The sequence below is a fragment of the Hirundo rustica genome, chromosome 5 (genome assembly GCF_015227805.2).
Source record: "Hirundo rustica isolate bHirRus1 chromosome 5, bHirRus1.pri.v3, whole genome shotgun sequence".
Taxonomy (NCBI): Eukaryota; Metazoa; Chordata; class Aves; order Passeriformes; family Hirundinidae; genus Hirundo; species Hirundo rustica.
In genome coordinates, this window is record NC_053454.1 from 66,921,514 (window position 1) to 66,936,584 (window position 15,071).

General features: G+C 38.1%; 1 long non-coding RNA gene across 1 annotated transcript; it reads left to right on the forward strand.

Moving 5' to 3' along the window:
• The first annotated feature begins 8,237 nt into the window (after positions 1–8,237).
• On the forward strand, positions 8,238–11,431 carry LOC120752555 (uncharacterized). The gene is made up of 3 exons (XR_005700748.1): positions 8,238–8,337; positions 9,935–10,011; positions 11,391–11,431. It is a non-coding gene; the product is annotated as an uncharacterized LOC120752555 (long non-coding RNA).
• The last annotated feature ends 3,640 nt before the right edge of the window (positions 11,432–15,071 follow it).

Here is a 15,071-nt window from a genome sequence, read left to right on the forward strand (position 1 = left end):
TTTAAAACAATAAAGCCAAAAGTACAGTCCCAAAAATAAAAAACTTGAATACAAAAGTACATTTTCTCTTAGTAAGCAACTCATATAACAATAACAAATCAACAACAACAATACTGAGGATCTCCTCCAACATAGGCAAAGTGACATCTAAAACTGCAGATAAAATCCTAGGATTGATTTTTGACAGGCCAGATCTTCAGCTGTTGCTAATTGCTTCAATTGCTAGAATTCTGCAATTGGAAGTCTGGCCCAAACTTTATGAAACTGCAGGAAGGAGTGTTAAAGACAAGCTTGGCTCTAGCACAATGCTGCCATTAAACTACCTGCAAGAAGTTTTGGTAGCAAATACCAAGGGCCAAAATGTTTTCATTCCAGTCCAGCCCAGGGAAAAGTAAACTTGTTTCCAATTATATAAAATTAATGTGTGGCAGTCAGAGACCTTAAAATTCAGTTCCAACAGAAATATCACTAAGTACTGTAATGTACATGTCTGCCTTTTGGAAAAAGTAAAGCTTTGAAAATATCTGGGCAGACTAGATTCAATATGCAATCAAAAACCTATAGTTCTCATTGCAAAAGTTCCCAACAACCATGAGGTCCACAGCCACTGGCTCAATTTAAACAGCATTATAGCGAAAATTGCAGGGTTTGGATGCTCTATCCTATGTTTCTTGTAGCTGTGGCATGAAAACTGTTCATGACTAAAATGTTTTTCCCTTAGAGAGCCTAAAAAGATTGTTCACTACATGAGTGATTCAGCTGAATCACTCAGTGAGTGATAAATTTGTATCTATGTCATTAGGACTGCTTAATAGTAATTTGAAAGAAACAAATATCATAGACTCTTAAAATCACAGAATGATTTGTACTGGAAGAGTCCTTAATGATCATCTAATTCCAAACCCCCTGCCATGGGCAGGGCACCGTTCACTCAGATGGGCCCAGAGCTCTGCCTAACCTAGCCTTGGACATTTCCAAGGATGGGACATCCACAATTTCTCTGGGTAACCTGTTCCAATGCCTCACAATAAAGAATTTATTTCTAATATCTAATCCCCAGACACAGGTCCTGTACTGTGTTATGGGTGAGTGCAGCCTGGATAAGGATATATTGTAAATTTCTCCATAATGACTCATGGATTAGTGGGGGTTGCTTCAAACACGACATTACCGAGGAGTAAAGTAAAGCTGCCTTTAACTTAGGTTTATCTGGAAAAGAAAGAAAAAGGAGCATTGAGCGGCTTACCTGGCTTGCACTGCAGTATTTTTAATCTCCTCTTTGTTACCTTGTAACTATTTCAGCATAGCTTTGTAAGCCAGTTGAACAGAAATTTTAGATAAAACATGCCCTTAAAATGTAGTGACTAATGGTCAGTAAAATCTTGATAACAGAAGAACCATGTCTCCTTATCTTTTCAAGACAATTTGAGAATTATTTGGCTAGACAGTCATAGGAGTGAAGGCAAGAAACTTTTTTATACGCTGATTCCTAAAGTACATTCTAAAGTACAATGAAAAAATTAAAAAGAAAAATACTTCAAGATCAATAGAAATTACAGATATCACCTCAGATTTACAAGTAATATCTTCAATTTTCAATGTGAAGAGGATCAAACCTAAAGGAATAAAGAACACTGAAAGTAATTTTTTTTAAAATGCCCAAGTAGCACCCTTTGAAAACACACTTTAATCCAAGAAAAAAAAGGTGTTTTTTTTTTTTTAATTTTTCCTGTCATCTTCTAAGCTTCAGTAGAATCAGATAATGATTAAAATTGGCTCTTCAGGGGAAAATTGTTAAGGAAAAAAATCAGCAAACTATCATCTGGCTTTTCAGCTTTGCTAGCTCCATGTTCCCAATACCTGGATGAGGATCATGGTCTTGTGGCTACCTTGCCCTGCCAATGATATGAAGAAGTTTTCAAAATGCACAATTCTAAAACAGTTTGTAGAAAGTGAGAGAAAGAGGTCATGAAAGGTTTTAAACTTCTGGGTACTGCTGAAGACGTTTCTATTTTCTTAAGCAAGAAGGCAAAAGGGAACATCTCTGAATATCTCAAGCCAGATAAATGGGGTTTTGTCTGTACAGTGCCCAACACCTGAGAGAGAAATCCAACACCGGAAACTATCTCCTGGGTTAAATCCACTTCCTTACCATGCCAGCCACTACATCACATAACCCTTTCAAAATTGCACTAGTCCTTTCAATAAACTGAAGCACAGATATTTTGTCATCAAAACATGCTGTTTGAAAACACAGTAATCCTTTTGTTTATTCATATGTGTAATGTTTGAAGTTTTCAGTTGCAGCTCAGTGGACACTTTGATGACAAATATGAATCAAACAACGCCCCATATACCAGAGGGCATTGCATTAATTTAGTTTCAAGGTGACAAGGGAATGAATTATAATGATTAAGCCTGCATTAAAAAATAATGTTGAAAACTCATATCCAGATGGAAATGATCAAGAGCAGTATTCAAAAAAAAAAAAATAGCTGGGGACCAACTATCATCAGAGAAAGAGATCTATGGAAACCCAGTCAGTGGTTTGATGCATATTTTCAGCATATCTGTAGAGGCTATCCGGCTACTTTGCTAAGATTAAGCCACAAGTTCACTCTTCTTCACCTTCTTTTCATCTTACCTGTAGGAATTTCACTTACCTATTCTGTCCAGTTCAGGGAAAAAACACACAGAAGTGCAATGAAACAGCAATAATGTGGAAGATTTCTTCAAGAAGGGGATATACATATATTTTCCAAAGATTTTTGGCACTGCAGTGGGATCCATTTCAGATTTCCTGCAGCAGTCTACTTCTTCAAAAACCTTTAATCATCTTAACTGCTGGCAAGATATCTGTTGGAAGTGTTGGAAAACCAAAAATGAAAAAGCTCATAACTCTACAGAAATCACTAATAGAAAGTGAGAAATATAACCTGCACAGTATTACTTGAAATGTCAAAATGTGCTGATAATAAATAGAATCTGGCTAGAAACAGTTTGGAGTTGAAGCCCTGCAGTAAGGATCTCCAGAGCTAGGCAAATCAGTTCTTACAAGGACTTAGGAATCTACCTACACTGCAACCTCTGTCTGAACCCAAAAAAAAAATAAAAGGTCAAAAGTTGCTTTTTGCTCATGGAGAGAATACACTTTCCTTCTCCAAAACATACTTCTATTTATTTTCTCCTCTTGCTACAATTCCTGTTTCTAAATCCTCTTCAGTTGCCATAGAACCTGCTACTGTGTCACCCTCGGGCACTTGTTGCCAAATGAAGCTCAGTATTCCCAGAAAATGCTATTCAAAATGGTTACTTTTCAAAATCAAAACCCCCAAATATGAGAATATCAAGGTCATCAAGGCCTAGGAACTTCACTGAAGTTCTTGCTGCTGCATGAGAAATATGGGGCATGTCCAGCCCCTGGGGGCTGGAGAGGTGCTAAGAGCATCTGAAAACAGAAAAATCATATTGGGGCTTACTGAGAAAAGACTGTCTCAGTTCTTGCACATTTGAGAAAACTGACATTAAAATTCAGATTATAATCTCCCTCCAAATGGATCATATTTAAAGACCTTTGTGAGCAGTTCTCTTGTGTTGGGAGTGTCCACATTGTGAGACTGTCCTTAGTCCTCTCACCACTGCTGGTCTTATGTACTGTAACTATAAAAAACAACAGGTGTTGAAATTTTACCCAAGTTATGTTTGCAACTAATATTTTACATTATTTAATGATTGTTAGTTAAATAGGACCATAATCCCTGCTTTTCTGATAAAAAAATAGTTTAAAATCTACGTAGATCTCAGCAAACTCAAATTCTACACTTGTCTCAAACAACTTTGGGAACTAAGTCAAAACCAGGAAATATTCCAAGTACCATGTCTTGTGTGGATAGCTGTCCAAAGAAGTGGTGGGTAAGGTCATGTCTTATGCTCTGACCAGAAAAATGAGGAACAGTTTCCCACCCCCTTGGCAACAGCATGGATAGCATATGGGAGAATACACTTCTAAAGTCAGAAAAGTTAAAGAAAAAACTGCTTTTCTCTATATTATTATGCAAATCTAAAATTAAAAATCTAAAATTTTATTTTAACAAAATGCAGTGCAAAAAAACCCAAAGGACAAGTGCATCAAAAGTGCAGAGCCTTCTGAGTAGACTCAGAAAGGAATCTAAAGAAGTATATATTTCTCTGCTTAAAAAATACAAAAAAACCCCCCAACTTAGATGGCATATTGGAATAGAAACATAAATTTGTATTTAGAATTTACATTTTGTAAAATATGCACAGGTATGTATTACTAAACACACACACACTACAGATAGAGTAAACTGAATTATTTTTCACTCAGATGATTGCCAGACTTATCTTTATATGATGTGATTTATAGCAGAGGAATAAGAGCAGCAAATCTGAAAGCATGTAGTTATTTGCAACAACACATGCAGAAACAGATACATATCAGCTGATTTGCAGTGTGCAGTCACCATTATGCCTGAGAGGATTTAGAAACAAAAAGCTGGGCAAGAAGTAATTTGCCTGCCATATGAAATTTTAAATATTAGAGGACTGTTAACATTGTGCCAGGTTAAACCCAATAAATAAAACAGCTCGTCAATAAAACAGCAACTCTCTGGCACCTACAAGATGGCACAGTAGAAGAAACCAGAGTATCCATTTGGTTTTGGCCCTTCCTGACCCCCTGCAGTGAAAAGTAGTTGTTTCAGATGTGAAAAAGATGGGCAGCATACTTATCACAAGTAAGAACTGGCAGATAACTAGGGGTTTACTCACTCTCCTTCATGTGTGAAGCCAGTTGTGAAAGTTACAGGCTGTACCCATTGACAGGTAATGACTTGGTTTCCCCTTGAGCCAGAAAAGTCCTTGCTTCAACTGTTGACTGATTAAAACATTATGACCAAGCATCTAATGGGATCCTACCATAAATGGAGTCTCCAAATTCACTTTAGTGTGCCTGTTACCAGGTAAATCAACCTTCAGTTGTGCCTCAGCCATGGGACACCAGAGAAATGTGTGCAACTGCTCTAGAAGAGCCCTTCACAATCTCAAACAAGACAGTGCCAACCCTCTGCTAAACTTCATGGGATAATTTAAAACATATGCAAATAGATGAATGGCTTAAAATTCCTTTGGATTCTGTTATAAAGACAGCATGCCAACAATTGCAGTAACTGCTTTAACATGCAGAAAATGACAATAGATATGGTCCCTGAAGTAGAGCAGTGATTAATCATGGAGGATTGAGAGAGTATGTTGTTATTTAAACTTGCTTCACTCCTTGAATTTGCATCCCCTAGGCCACCAGTGTTCGAATGGTGATCACAAAGGAGAGTTAGTAAGTTGATAGAAAATGCTGAAAAAGGGAAGTGTTTTCACAGTGCCTGGATTCCCAAGGAAAATCAAGTACATACCTTGACTTTACCTATAAAGTCTAACTCAGTTTTGCTGAACATTTCTGAGGTACTGAACTGCATCTACTACCCACGCATTTGAGGTAGTAATCTAATATCTAAACCCATTATTTAAGTAGGAATATTCCAAGACCTTTTTACTTTTAGGAGTCTGAAGGCTAAATAAATATGCTGATATATAAAAGCCCCAAATGTACTACTTTACATTACATATCCCTCATTTCTAAATTCGGACTCACTTTATGAACAGAAATTACAAATATAAGAGGTGCTACTCAGAAATGGAAGGACAGCTACATAGATAGACAGCTACAAACCCACAGCAAGTAGCCATCCTGATTTGTCAAAGGGAGTGCAATTGCAAGCAAAATAAATTTCATCCACAAGAGAGCCCCAAAAGTACTACCTGGATTCAAGCAATAGTTGAGTGTTTGGGTGTTTTAACATTGCATTATCTAACAAAGATCTGCATTCTGTCCACACTATAACTAATGTAGCCATGCTTAGAATGAAACAGCTTTATCATATTGACATTGTAAAGCAGGCTATGGTGTTGGGAAAAGAAAAAAAAAAAAAAAAAAGAAGACATAATGGTATATGTGGATTTGAAATCAGTAACATTTCAGCACTATTAACTTTTCGAAAAATCAAAATGCAGTTAATGCATCATGCAATACAGTATGTGCCCCAAATAACAAAGCTTTTATGTATTCATCTGCGAGCCATTGATGTAAAACAAACTCAGTTAGATAAAAACTGTTTGTTTCTCTCTTCTAGCTCTCTATATTAAAGAACATTATAATGCATAGCTGAAGCTAGAAACCTCTTCCCAGCTCCAGGCTGACACTTAGTCACGAAATGGGTGGAGACTTCACTTTCCATATGGCATAAAGAAAAGCAATTTTTCACATGGACAACTCTCACCACTTTGCATTACATGAAAAAAAAAGCAAACCCTATTTCTATTCTGAATAAACAGAAAGAAATGTTTCTGCCACCAGAGAAGGAAGAAAGAACATCCACATTAATCTTCTGGAAATGAGTGAACCTGTTTTCTCCCAAGTCAAAGCAATGTCCTTTGAGACCACATCTTTAGCAAGAACAGGATTCCATTTTCAAGACAGCCCCAACCTGAGCAGACTCTTGTTGGACTGGTATGGGACTCCTAAAGGCAAAAATTAGTTCACAAGTGTGCAATGTCTCTTCTTCATCCCTTGCTGTACTCAGAAGAGGAAGGATTCAGGACACGGCAGAGCAACCCCTATTGTGGCATTCATGTTTCACAAGGAAGACTTTTAAAAGAAAATAAAGGCCACATGGGTAAATAATGTGAAGATAAATATCTTCATATTCAGTTTTACATATGTAGGTGGAATATTTTGTTTCATCTAGGCAAAAACATCAGACTAAATAAATATTGAATATTACAATTTAAAAAACAAACCCTTAGGCTAGTACATCCAAAAGAGGAAGATTTTTCCTGTACATACTTTTGCAATGAAAAATATTAGAGGTCCATGGTCTGTGTTTCACATTTGTTGGCATGTTTAGCATAATGTTTTTACCAACACTTTTAGCAGAGGGATAAAATTTGCCCTGCTCTACTTCTATAAAGAATAAATGGAAAAAGAGATTACTGTAAGGCAGTCTCTCCAACAGACAAAACTGATTTTATGAGCAATTTTATAATGGTGGTTTAAAAAAGAATTATCTTTGCAGTAGCTTACCAAAAAAACTTGCATTTTGTCTTCTGTCTAGATGCTCAGTGGACATACCCGCCTTTGTCTCTACATGCACAAGATTGCAGTATTCTCACATTCAGAATGAGTACATTATCCTGATGTAGGTATGTGCTTGGCCGGAAACAGTAAAAAAGTCTTTTTGTGAATAGATGGAACCAGGAAACGCTTCTGAGGCTTGGCCATATCTGCAAAAACAATGTTTTGAGACAAAAAGCTGTAATTAGAAAAGAGATATTCTGAAGGGATTTCCAAAGAGTATTAATCTAGGTCAGCATTAATCCAGTCTCAAATGGGACTCGGCTCTTTTTCCAGCATCTTTCCACTGAAATGCTCATTTAGTGAGGCTTTGAGAAACCCATAATATGGCATAAATAACCTTTGCAATTTAGAGAATGAGATTTAGAAAGAGTCGCTGTCAACCTTTGTTTCTTCTGTACTTCTCAAAGATGTCTTATAGCCATTGAAGGTCACAGAAGGGAAAACAGTGCAAATCTCTGTGAGAAAAAAAAAAAACAAAACACCCCCCCCCCCACCCCAAAAAAACCCAAAAAAACCAAAAAAAAACAAACAAAAAAAACCCAAACCACCACCTGAAGTTTTGACAGAGCATTGCATTTTTCATAGCATGGAGTCCTGCTTTTCCAAGATAGCTGAAAAGTAAAACATACAAGCATGAAAAATCAGTGTCTTGGATTATGTAACCTAAAAATGTGTATTCTATTTCATCTGTTGAAAGCTGTTTTTTGGGAGATGTGTTATCTTCCTTACTCCAGGGGGGAGGGGGGCAGATGCTTTCTGATAATGGCCCAGCCATTAAAACCAGGTGAGGCAGTGTTTCTTATCTCTTTCACCACCCCTCCATCCTCCAGGGGGACATCTTCTGATAATGGGCCGTTAGGGCCCACCAATGACATGACACATTCCATCATCCCATTGGGAGATGCTCCACACAGTGGGGGAGGAGCCAGCTGTTCCCAGCAAGATAAAAACTGGGACTGAAGGACACAAGGTATCCTGTTTTTCCACTGGATTCCCAGAGGAAGACCGGACCCATCTCGCCTCCACTGGACTTTCTACAGGACCATCTCTACTCCACAGAACCACATCTGTTACTCCAGGAAGACTTATTTGGACGGCTTCCAACACCTTGACCACCGGGGTGCCAGGTTGTATCCCTGACTCTGTCAGGGTTTTTTTTTCCAGGATCTTTGTTTGTTTCCTTGCTTGTTTTTTGTTTGTTTGTTTGTTTGTGGTTTTCTTTTTGGTTTTTTTTTGGGGTTTTTTTTTTGTTTTTTTTTACTACTACATTTGGTTTTGTGTTTTTTTTTTTTTTTTTTTTTTTTTTGGTTTTTTTTTTTTTTTTAATATTCCTAGTAAAGAACTGTTACTCCTATTTCCCGTATCTTTGCCTGAGAGCCCATAATTGCAAAATATATTAATTTGGAGGGAAGGGGGTTTACATTCTCCATTCCAAGGGAGGCTCTAGTTTTCCCTGGCAGACAACTGTCTTTCAAAACTAAGACAATCAGCAAAAGGGTCAGTGACATTCGTGTACTCCCCCTGCACGCACCTGGAAGTCATAACACACCAGACTTACTGTGTGCTTAGTACCTTAGCCTGACCTGAAAGTATTCCATGAAATTCACAATTTAACTCCTTGTTTTGTTTATTCAGAAAAAGATAGCCAAAACACAAAGACAGTTTTATGCAATTGATTTTTAAGGTCTCACCCATCATCTCACCCAATTTACACTTCCCTTCACTATCCCTCATCTACGAGGTGGGCAATTGGGCTTCCTCAGTGGCTTGATACAAAATTTCAGTTCTTCCCATCCCCAAAAAAAGCACACTGCATTCCCATATGGAAGCACCTAATTTCTCAGTGTTAACTGTCAGATGTTTCCAAATGTTTCAGGTTGTTTTACAAGTATCTCGCATCAGAAAAGATTATTTCTTTTTCTAGAAAATCATCCCAAGTTTTAAATACCTGCATATTAAGAGCTAACATCAAGACAGATTTTAAAGCATTAATTTAATTACAGTATGCGTCATGGCAAGAATTAACAGAAATATCTTTCCCTGTCTCACTGTTTGCATTGTAAAAGCCTCTCCTCTCTGGAAGTATCAGTGCCAGTAAAATCTAACCTTTCCTTTTGGCCCCCCAAAACCTTGACTTTGCTCTAGCAAATTTTAAAAGAAAATTATAGAACATGCTCATGTGTTTTGGAAAGCTGCCATATTCAAGTGAAAGGTCGTGAGGCTTAACATACAAGTGTATCATAAAATGAAGTTTGAAGGGGTTTTGGAAAAAGGAATATAGAATGCAATTTATGAGGCTTGTCTCCAGTCAAATTTCTGTGATACAGACCATGACAAGTTGCCAATTTGCCAGCATAAATAGGAAAATCTTTATAATTATGTTTCTCTGTGCAATTATTCTGGAAAGTTTTGACCATTTAGGATGTTTCAGAGCCAATGGTTATCCTAGAAGCACAAGAGGAAGGCCACAGCAGGAAGGAATTGTGCGTCACTAAGCATGATGATGCCGGTCCCAATGTGGTGTACCAGCAAATGCACCAAGATGTTTGTGAGGGGAAAAGAAACTGCTGAGAAGCCTTAAAAAGGCTGAATTTGTTACTGGGCTCCAATGAGAGCCACATCCTATGGGACAATGCGAAAATGTGACTCAGCTACATGACAGCTTTCCAGAGAGATGGAGTCAGGATGATTACATTGGTTAATTGTCTCATATTTTTACCACAGACTTCACAGAAATGACCAGCAGAGTTCTGTTGTTGACTTCTGTGGATGATGACAGCATGAGCAAGATTTTTACGGTGGTTGGTTTTTACTTTTTTTTTTTCTTTTTGCTTATTCAGTAAGGATCTTAAGACATCTTTTATATAGATATATATGAAGAAAAATGGGAAAAAAAATTAATTCACACCTACTGACCCAGGCACCTAGCTTTCTGCATAGCATAGGTTTGTTAAAAAAACATGTTGTGGGTCAGAGTGGAAATGTAATTTAGTTCCCTAAAATTAAAAGTGAATAATATCTCTTTATGTGCCATGCCACCTTCAATTTTCACCCACATTAATTAAAAAAGCATCACAAAACAACAAAAGGCCTTAATTATACTATTTGCTCCTGAAATTTGTGTCTGAAAGTGTATTTATGTTGTGAACACCATCTTTGTGTTAGGTGATAAATATAAAACAGACTTCATCCATTTATATATTTCTGGTTCATACAATATTTAACTGAGACTGGATAAAACAACCATGAATAACTGATGTAAACCAAAACCATATCTCCATATTCAAAATCATAATTAAACACATTTCCATTGATGCTTACTTTGTTTTCCCACAGAGAGCAACTTAACAGGGAAAAGACTGACAAAAGTGTACCAGAGTAAGTTAGTTGTCTGTTCATTTATTCAAGACAACTGCTCTGCTTGAGAAATATTAGAGACAAATTCTATAGGTCATTTAGGGATCAAAGAAAATTGACAGAGAGGGTTAGATTCATTTGGTCTCCAATGAGCAGCAATAGCAGAGAAACTGCCAAGGCTTCTTTCCTATGCCAGAAACAAACCAGATCCTATTCATGGACCAGGAAAATTTAAGTCAGTGCAGCAAAGCTGGCCAATTAGCTTACCTTGGGCAGAAGTTGTTTGGGCAGAAGTTCTAGACTGTAATTTTAGTTTATTTGGGTTGGTATAAAATACATTACCCACCCCATGCACCTCTGTGTAAAAACAATTCTTCCTAAGGATTTTAAATTTATTGGCATGTGCTTCAGATGACTGAGCATGATTTCAAACATTTTGCAGCCAAAAATGGGTATAGACCAGCAATTTCTACTCCACACCACCAAAGCTATGTCAAAATGGTAAATCAATGATTGAAAATGCTATAGGTCATAATCCATAATTTTAGCATTAAGAAGGCACCAAGGAAGCCTTGGCCATCACCTACTGATATTTTTATTTAGCTGAAAAGCAAAAAACTCAGATGTTTTCAATGCCAGGAGCTGACATTAGAGGAACCAGGGATTTGCAGATATAGAGAAAGCCTAGTTGGGCCAATAAAAAAGAAACAATAACCTGATCTGAGGCCTCAGGAGTTATCATTACTTCAAATTGAGAGAGAACAGTTGGATTTGATGATCTGTTTTCCAAGCTAAATAATTCTGTGATATTCTCTCTGCGAAGGGGACAATATGACAATCTGGAGTTGCAGTGCCAAAGCTTGTGTACTTTGCTGAGGTTGCCATTTCACCTAAACTGAGGAGCTGGCAGTACATTTCACATCTCTCAGAAGTGAGGCAGACAGCAGTGTGAAAATCTTCTTCTGGTCCAGGAGCCCTCCAAGAGGAAAAACAGAGCAGCATGAGACAGAGGCATCACAAATCGTCCATCACCAGAAGGAGCAAATGTCCTGCTCCTGCCAGCAGCCCCACTGACTGCCAACAGCTATCACAGAAAGACTAGGAAACAGCTCAGCGATCACTCAGGCCACATTCAGAAGTGGAGGAATCTCTCTTGTGCAGCATGAAGACAGCTAGAAGCAGACATCAAACACACCTGCTGCACGTGGAGCACCTTATCTGAGCCTGTCCCCGTCTCCTGGCTGTCCTGGGGACATGCACCCCGGCTAGCAGCATGAAAGTCTGCATGGACCAGACCAGCCACTAAGGACTCCCTACAGGGTTTGGAGAGAGGAAAAAGCAGTCACAGGGCTCCACATAATCATTGCTCACAAGATGATGCAATAGCACTCTCACTTCCCCCCATCCATGTGCATCTGAAATCACAACCTCAACTGTATAGGTTAGCATAAAGGAAAAGGGTTAACACCAAGCTTCACTATTATTAGGCCCCTCAAAAGGATACAGAACTAATCTTATCAGGTCCAGAGTATGGTGGACACAGTTTTCCCCACTGCAGTAAGACCTATTTTCCAGAAATGTAATTTTAAGCTCTTTTTTTTGTGCTGTTTTTCCATAATCTCTCATCTAATTTTTTTCCCCTCTAAATTGTTGACTTCACTTATCTACTGCATAAATACTTGTCTGAATGCATTTAAAATAAAAATTATATCAATTTATTGACCCATGAAAAAATCATTCCATAATTCAGTCAAGGATAATAATTGTTCTTAAAACTGTGAAATGCCTCAACTGCAATTTTCCATGTAATGAACTATAAACTTTTATATTCAATAATAATAATGTGTACATTCACTGAGGCATACATTTCTAACCACATAGTTTTGAGAGGAATGGCATATTTAAAAGCAGTTACACTCCACACTAATTAATTTTGAGAACATAAACACTCTCCAAAGCTGCAAAATTAGGCAATTATACAATAACATGTTACAATCATAGCAGTTTTTCAGCTCTGAAGATTATTTTTCTTTCAACTTATTTTCTCACCATTGCTAGGCTCTCAGCGCATATGTATGAGCACTACAAAATGTATGCTTTGCATTTTAGCTTAGACTTCTGGTGTTTGCAGAACAGTGTGTGTCTAACTGCTGTTGCCACAGCTGTAAAGCTTTAAGACTTAAGAACGCATTGAACCAGAGTCTGTCCTCACATAATTGGAGTGGCGCAAAGTTTTGTTTGGGGGTGTTCATTTAAAGCACAAAGCCCCATCTGACGAACTCCAGGTTGTTCCCCACATGATAAAAGTGAGGGGTTATTCATTACCCTGTGACATGTAATTAACATGATGATTGACTCTATACACCTTACAATGAACACACTTCCTTTTAACTACCACCATTTACAATCACTAGGAGAGAGGGGGAAAAAAAAAAAAAAAAAAAAAAAAAAAGATACAGCCACTGTGGGAATTTCCAAATTAAGATGTCCTTGAGACTCCAAAACAAACCCAAAAAACATAACAGACACTCTTCTCTTCATAAAACATCCACAATAGCAGAGGCCCAACTTACAACTTTTAACTGCTGCAGTGCTCACACTCCAAGGCAGGATGCTGAGGTTGTAAAAAGGGGGATCCCACAGCCACTGCACATCACAGGCTAATGAATCTTTTCCCATGACAGGTACAGACCTTGGGACGGGTGGAGCCAGCCTGTCAGAGGAAAAGTTCAGAGAATCTGCAGTGGCAAGTTGCTGCAGCAGCATGGAAGGTTTACTTCCATAAATTGATGTTTTACCAAATATTTTGTAAATCCCAAAGCTCAACTACCTGTCACCATATTTCAGCCAAACATACACAAACCCAGATGCTGTCAATCTTGAAGTTGCTTGCTGAAGACAAATGTACCTATCAGAGATGAGAAAATTTTCCTTTTGAGAGGAATGACAAGATTTGTCTTTACAAACAAGCCCTGGGTCTGCTGGTAGAAAAAACTAGCACTGAGAGATAAGAAAAACAATGGGAAGGATTCTCTAGATGAATGGAAAAGAAGATACTTGCCTTTACAAACAAACCATAGGTTTGTTTGTAAATTGTGACATGTAATATAAAGTTAATTCGTGTTCGGTCTTGTGATATGTAATATAAAGTTAATTCGCGTTCAGTCTGAATTAAGCTTTGTAAAATATAAAATGTACTTGGGGTTTGAAAGTGGAATGTGAGAGGGGGACACTAGGGTTGAAAAACAGGGAGGGTCTCTGCCGGGAAGCCATCAGAACACTCGTTCACTCAGTGAATGGAAGAGATGGTTAGATAAGACGTGTCTCCCCCAGAGATGAACCTGCTAAGGACACAGCGATCAACACCAGATAGGTATCTTATCTGCTCCGGCCAAGTTTATCATCTCTAAACCCCACTCTGGAGTAAGCAATCACGACATTGTTCTACCTCAGGAACCTATTCAACTGACCGGAGACATGGACTTGAATACCTGACGAAGCAAAAAAGGGACAAGAGTAACACCGTAGCCCTCCACTCTCAGCGAAAGACTGTATGAAAGCCAGAAGCTCAGAACACACTTCATGAACAAGGTAGATTCGGAGCCATCAGAGTCCATTTCTGCGTTCACCCAGTGCCAAAACCCGGGGTTCAACACTGTTCCTTTTAATTGTGGCTGTTAGAGACTGAATTTAAGTCTTGAAATAAAATTCTACATTTCTATTTACGAAATTGGGCTTGACCATTTATTACATAAATGAAATTAAATATTGAAAGATGAAAGCATCAATGGGGAAAACCCATAAATCCCATAAGAATTAAAAATTAGGAGGGGTTATACATTAAAAGGGGAATCTTAGGTCTTAGGCATTTCGGGAAGTCTGTACCTCTCAAGAACCACAGCCAATGGGGAAAGAGAGAGGGAAATGCGGCCAGGAAATTAGGATAAAAAGGAGGCTTCGTCCTCCGAAAAACTGAGAGACCCCAGGGGAAATGCCCCATGGCCTCTCCCTTTATTCAAATAAAGTAAAAGGACTCCTCTGTCTCCTTTGTGGACATAAACCTCTGGTGTTCGTGGATTAATTTTCCTAACACTTTTGTTCTGTCAAAACCTTCCTTACTCTCTTGGGTAGTTCAATCCATTACAGGTATTTGAGGAAAATGCGGAGATATCTTTCTTCAACTCTTTTTTTCTAGTTGCCATTTATTAAACATAATGTAGTAATTCTGGCCAGTTCTTAGTAATTAGTGAATAATATTACTAATTCTATTTGAAACGTAACCTAGGACCCTGAATACTTTCTCCAGTTATGTACAATGTAGTCTTCACTCTTATTTCTGAGAACCAGGGTACCAAGCTTATTGCTTGCAAGCTTATTGCACAGAGATGCAGCACAGATCTTGTCAGTCTCTACTTCCTCACAGAACACCAGGATTTCTCACACTCTTGCCACAAAACAGCACTGGCTTTTCCTGAGCATGGGGTCAGTCTAAACTAGTACCTTT